The following is a 7,070-nucleotide window of genomic DNA, read 5'->3' on the forward strand; positions in this document are numbered from 1 at the left end:
TGAAGAAGTTGTGAGAAATACTTAGAAAAGCAAATGGATTTGAAATGTAGCATTTATGGATCTGGGGGAAGGCATATGATAGAGTTGATAGAGATGCTCTGTGGAAGGAATTAAGAATATATGGTGTGGTGAGGCAAGTTGTTAGAAGCAGTGAAAAGTTTTTATCGAGGATGTAAGGCATGTGTACGTGTAGGAAGAGAGGGAAAGTGATTGGTTCTCAGTGAATGTAGGTTTGGCGGCAGGGGTGTGTGATGTCTCCATGGTTGTTTAATTTGTTTATGGAGGGGGTTTTGTTAGGGAGGTAAATGCAAGAGTCTTGGAAAGAGGGGCAAGTATGAAGTCTGTTGGGGATGAGAGAGCTTGGAAGTGAGTCAGTTTTGTTCGCTGACGATACAGCGCTGGTGGCGGATTCATGTGAGAAACTGCAGAAGCTGGTGACGGAGTTTGGTAAAGTGTGTGGAAGAAGAAAGTTAAGAGTAAATGGGGAATAAGAGCAAGGTTATTAGGTACAGTAGGGTTGAGGGTCAAGTCAATTGGGAGGTGAGTTTGAATGGAGAAAAACTGGAGGAAGTGAAGTGTTTTAGATATCTGGGAGTGGATCTGTCAGCGGATGGAAACATGGAAGCGGAAGTGGATCATAGGGTGGGGGAGGGGGCGAAAATTTTGGGAGCCTTGAAAAATGTGTGGAAGTCGAGAACATTATCTCGGAAAGCAAAATTGGGTATGTTTGAAGGAATAGTGGTTCCAACAATGTTGTATGGTTGCGAGGCGTGGGCTATGGATAGAGTTGTGCGCAGGAGGATGGATGTGCTGGAAATGAGATGTTTGAGGACAATGTGTGGTGTGAGGTGGTTTGATCGAGTAAGTAACGTAAGGGTAAGAGAGATGTGTGGAAATAAAAAGAGCGTGGTTGAGAGAGCAGAAGAGGGTGTTTTGAAATGGTTTGGGTACATGGAGAGAATGAGTGAGGAAAGATTGACCAAGAGGATATGTGTCGGAGGTGGAGGGAACGAGGAGAAGAGGGAGACCAAATTGGAGGTGGAAAGATGGAGTGAAAAGGATATATATATATATATATATATATATATATATATATATATATATATGTATTATCCTTTGTCGTTGTCTCCTGCGTTAGCGTGGTAGCGCAAGAAAGCAGACGAAATAATGGCCAAACCCACCCACATACACGCACATATACATAAATGTACGTTTCAACGTATCCGCATATATGCATATACAGACATACACACATATATATATATACACGTACATAATTCATACTTGCTGCCTTTATTTAATTCCCCTTGCCAACCCGTGACACATGAAATGACAACCCCCTTACCCGCATGCGCGCGAGGTAGCGCTAGGAAAAGAAAACAAAGGCCACATTTGATCACACTCAGTCTCTAACTGTCATGGATAATGCACCGAAACCACAGCTCCCTTTCCACATCCAGGCCTCACAAAACGTTCCATGATTTACCCCAGATGCTTCACATCATCTGGTTCAATCCATTGAAAGCACGTTGACCCCAGTATACCACATCGTTCCAATTCACTCTGTTCCTTACACACCTTTCACCCTACTGCGTGCTCAGGCCCCGATCGCTCAAAATCTTTTTCACTCTCTCTTTCCATCTCCAATATGGTCTCCCACTTCTCCTCCTTCCCTCCACTTCTTACACATATATCCTCTTTGTCAATCTTTCTTCACTCATTCTCTCCATGTGACCAAACCATTTCAAAACACCCACTTCTGCTCTCTCAACTACACTCTTTTTATTACCACACATCTCTCTTACCCTTTCATTGCTTACTGATCGAGCCACCTCACTCCACATATTGTCCTCAAACATCTCATTTTCAGCACATCCACCTTCCACCGCACAACTCTATAGCCCGAACCTCGCAACCATATAACATTGTTGGAACCACTATTCCTTCAATCATACGTATTTATACATTCCAGACATTTTTCAGCGCCTCCAGAACTTTCGCCACCCCCCCTTACCATATGACTCACTTCCGCTTCCATGGTTTCATCCGGTGCCAGATCCACTCCCAGATATCTAAAACACTTTACTTCGTCCAGTTTCTCTCCATTAAAGCTTACCTCCCTATTGACTTGTCCCTCAACTCTACCTGATAACCTTGCTCTTATTCATATTTACTCATAGCTTTCTTCTTTCAGTCACCAGCTTCTGCACTTTCTCACCCGAATCAGCCACCAGCGCTGTATCATCAGCGACCAACTGACTCACTTCCAAAGCTTTCTCATCCACAACAGACTGCATACTTGCCCCTCTTTCCAAAACTCTTGCATTCACCTCCCTAACAAAACCATCCAAAAACAAATTAAACATCCATGGAGACATGAGGCACCCCTGCCGCAAACCGACATTCATTGCAAACCAATCACTTTCCTCTCTTCCTACTCGTACACATAAGTTAAATCCTCGATAAAAAATTTTCACTGCTACTAACAACTTGCCTCCCATACCATATATTTTAAAAGCTTCTATCTATCTATCTATTTATATATATATATATATATATATATATATATATATATATATATATATATATATATATATATATATATATATATATATATATATATATATATATATATATTTATATATATATATATATCATAAAAAGTATAAAAAACCAAGTATAGACCCCGTTGCTCACCATTGTGAGACGAAGGGTTTCGAGTACTCAGTATTTCGAATAGTTGTTTCCTATCATACAGTCCCATAGCCTAGCGGTTAGCATGCATGCCTCTTGCACAGGGGTCCCAGGTTCGATCCTGGCTGTTGGAGGTTTGTATGTTCTATGAAGGTGGCGTTCATATGCACTTTATTCGTATATATATATATATATTCTTATTATATTTTATCATGCTTTGTCTCTGTCTCCCGCGTTAGCGATGTAGGGCAAGGAAACAGAAGAAAGAATGGCCAAACCCGCCCATATGCACATGTAGATACATACACGTCCGCACACGCACATACACATACCTACACATCTCAACATATATATATATATATATATATATATATATATATATATATATATATATATATATATATATATATATATATATATATATATATATATATATATATATATATATATATATATATATATATATATATATATATATATATATATATATATACACTTACAGTCATATACATGTATAAACATATATATAATTCATACTGTCTACCCTTATTCATTCCCGTCGCCACCCCGCCAGACATGAAAAAACAACCCCCTCCCCCCGCATGTGCCGGAGGTAGCGCTAAGACAACAAAGGCCACATTCGTTCACTCAGTCTCTAGCTGTCATGTAATAATGCACCGAAACCGCAGCTCCCTTTCCACATCCTGGCCCAACACAGCTTCCCATTGTTTACCCCAGACGCTCCACATTCGCCGGTTCAATCCATTGACAGCACGTCGACCCCGGTATACTTCATCGTTCCAATTCACTCTACTCCTTGCACGCCTTTCTCCCTCCAACATTTTCAGGACCCAATCACTCAAAATCTTTTTCACTCCATCTTTCCACCTCCAATTTGGCACTCCCACTTCTCGTTCAATCCACCTCTGACACATATATCCTCTTGGTCAATCTTTCCTCACTCATTCTCTTCATGTGACCAAACCATTTCAAAACACCCTCTTCTGCTCTCTCAACCACACTCTTTTTATTACCACACATCTCTCTTACCCTTTCATTACTTACTCGATCAAACCACCTCACACCATATATTGTCCTCAAACATCTCATTTCCATTCCCTCCCAGTTGACTTGTCCCTGAACCCTACTGTACCTAATAACCTTGCTCTTATTCACATTTACCCTCAGCATTCTTCGTTCACACACTTTACCAAACTCAGTACCCAGCCTCTACAGTTTCTCACCCGATTCAGGAACCAGCGCTGTATTATCAGCAAACAACAACTGACTTACTTCCCAAGCTCTCTCATCCGCAACAAACTGCATACTTGCCCCTATTTCCAAAACTCTTCCATTCGCCTCCCAAACAACCCCATCCATAAACAAATTAAACAACCATAGAGATATCACGCACCCCTACGTAAACCGAAATTCACCCAAAACCAATCAGTCTCCTCTCTTCCTACTCGAACACACGCCTTACATCCTCGATAAAAACTTTTCACTGCTTCGAACAATTTGCCAGCCACACCATATATTCTTAATACCTTCCACAGAGCATCTCTATCATCTTTATCATATGCCTTCGCCAGATCCATAAATGCTACATACAAATCCATTTCCCATTCTAAGTATTTTTCACATACATTCTTCAAAGGAAACACCTGTTCTACACATTCTCTGCTACTTCTGAAACCACAATCCCAAATCTGATTGCTCTGAACATGCTTTAATCCTCTTAATCAATACTCTTACATATAATTTCCCAAGAATACTCAACAAACTTATACCACTGTAATTTGAGCACTCACTTTTATCCCTTTTGCCTTTGTACGATGGCACTATGCAAGCATTTCGCCAACCGTCAGGCACCTAACCATGAGTCATACATACATTAGATAACCTTACCAACCAGTCAACAATACAATACCATCCAAACCTGGTGCCTTGCCAGCTTTAATTTTACAGAAAGTTTATATATATATATATATATATATATATATATATATATATATATATATATATATATATATATATATATATATATATATATATATATATATATATATATGGTTGGTAAGGTTATTTAATGTATGTATGACTCATGGTGAGGTGCCTAAGGATTGGCGGAATGCGTGCATAGTGCCATTGTACAGACGCAAAGGGGATAAGAGTGAGTGCTCAAATTACAGAGGTATAGGTTTGTTGAGTATTCCTGGTAAATCATATGGGAGGGTATTGATTGAGAGGGTGAAGGCATGTACAGAGCATCAGATTGGGGAAGAGCAGTGTGGTTTCAGAAGTGGTAGAGGATGTGTGGATCAGGTGTTTGCTTTCAAGAATGTATGTGAGAAATACTTAGAAAAGCAAATGGATTTGTATGTAGCATTTATGGATCTGGAGAAGGCATATGATAGAGTTGATAGAGATGCTCTGTGGAAGGTATTAAGAATATATGGTGTGGGAGGAAAGTTGTTAGAAGCAGTGAAAAGTTTTTATCGAGGATGTAAGGCTTGTGTACGTGTAGGAAGAGAGGAAAGTGATTGGTTCTCAGTGAATGTAGGTTTGCGGCAGGGGTGTGTGATGTCTCCATGGTTGTTTAATTTGTTTATGGATGGGGTTGTTAGGGAGGTAAATGCAAGAGTTTTGGAAAGAGGGGCAAGTATGAAGTCTGTTGGGGATGAGAGAGCTTGGGAAGTGAGTCAGTTGTTGTTCGCTGATGATAGGGCGCTGGTTGCTGATTCATGTGAGAAACTGCAGAAGCTGGTGACTGAGTTTGGTAAAGTGTGTGGAAGAAGAAAGTTAAGAGTAAATGTGAATAAGAGCAAGGTTATTAGGTACAGTGGGGTTGAGGGTCAAGTCAATTGGGAGGTGAGTTTGAATGGAGAAAAACTGGAGGAAGTGAAGTGTTTTAGATATCTGGGAGTGGATCTGGCAGCGGATGGAACCATGGAAGCGGAAGTGGATCATAGGGTGGGGGAGGGGGCGAAAATTCTGGGAGCCTTGAAGAATGTGTGGAAGTCGAGAACATTATCTCGGAAAGCAAAAATGGGTATGTTTGAAGGAATAGTGGTTCCAACAATGTTGTATGGTTGCGAGGCGTGGGCTATGGATAGAGTTGTGCGCAGGAGGATGATGTGCTGGAAATGAGATGTTTGAGGACAATGTGTGGTGTGAGGTGGTTTGATCGAGTGAGTAACGTAAGGGTAAGAGAGATGTGTGGAAATAAAAAGAGCGTGGTTGAGAGAGCAGAAGAGGGTGTTTTGAAGTGGTTTGGGAACATGGAGAGGATGAGTGAGGAAAGATTGACCAAGAGGATATATGTGTCGGAGGTGGAGGGAGCAAGGAGAAGAGGGAGACCAAATTGGAGGTGGAAAGATGGAGTGAAAAAGATTTTGTGTGATCGGGGCCTGAACATGGAGGAGGGTGAAAGGAGGGCAAGGAATAGAGTGAATTGGAGCGATGTGGTATACCGGGGTTGACGTGCTGTCAGTGGATTGAATCAAGGCATGTGAAGCGTCTGGGGTAAACCATGGAAAGCTGTGTAGGTATGTATATTTGAGTGTGTGGACGTATGTATATACATGTGTATGGGGGGGTTGGGCCATTTCTTTCGTCTGTTTCCTTGCGCTACCTCGCAAACGCGGGAGACAGCGACAAAGTATAAAAAAATATATATATATATATATATATATATATATATATATATATATATATATATATATATATATATATATATATATATATATATATATATATTATCCCTGCGGATAGGGGAGAAAGAATACTTCCCACGTATTCCCTGCGTGTCGTAGAAGGCGACTAAAAGGGAAGGGAGCGGGGGGCTGGAAATCCTCCCCTCTCGTTTTTTTTTTTTTTTTTCCAAAAGAAGGAACGGAGAAGGGGGCCAGGTGAGGGTATTCCCTCAAAGGCCCAGTCCTCTGTTCTTAACGCTACCTCGCTATCGCGGGAAATGGCGAATAGTATGAAAAAAATATATATATATACATCAACTCTTCTTTATGTTTAGATTTCTCAGTAACATGATATCTAGAAAATTAGAGAACATTTTATTCACCTTAGAGAAAATCCTCTGCATCACTCTTCACAATCCCTCTTATATATATACATAAACTTTCGCGCCATAATTCTTATGAAAGTAATTTTCGTGTTTTCGTAAAATGTACCTAAAGGCAAGCAATTATCTGGAAGATGAGGTCGTCGCCTCTCATCTTTAACCTGACAGACATTTATGTCCACAAAACAAGACTGTTTGATGTCGTTCGTTTTTAATCAATAATCTTTACGTATAAGACTTTCTATTAATCTGTCTGGATGTTTGAATGTTGATGACTTTATGATACATATGAATATAT

This window comes from Panulirus ornatus, chromosome 67, assembly GCF_036320965.1.
Source record: "Panulirus ornatus isolate Po-2019 chromosome 67, ASM3632096v1, whole genome shotgun sequence".
NCBI lineage: Eukaryota > Metazoa > Arthropoda > Malacostraca > Decapoda > Palinuridae > Panulirus > Panulirus ornatus.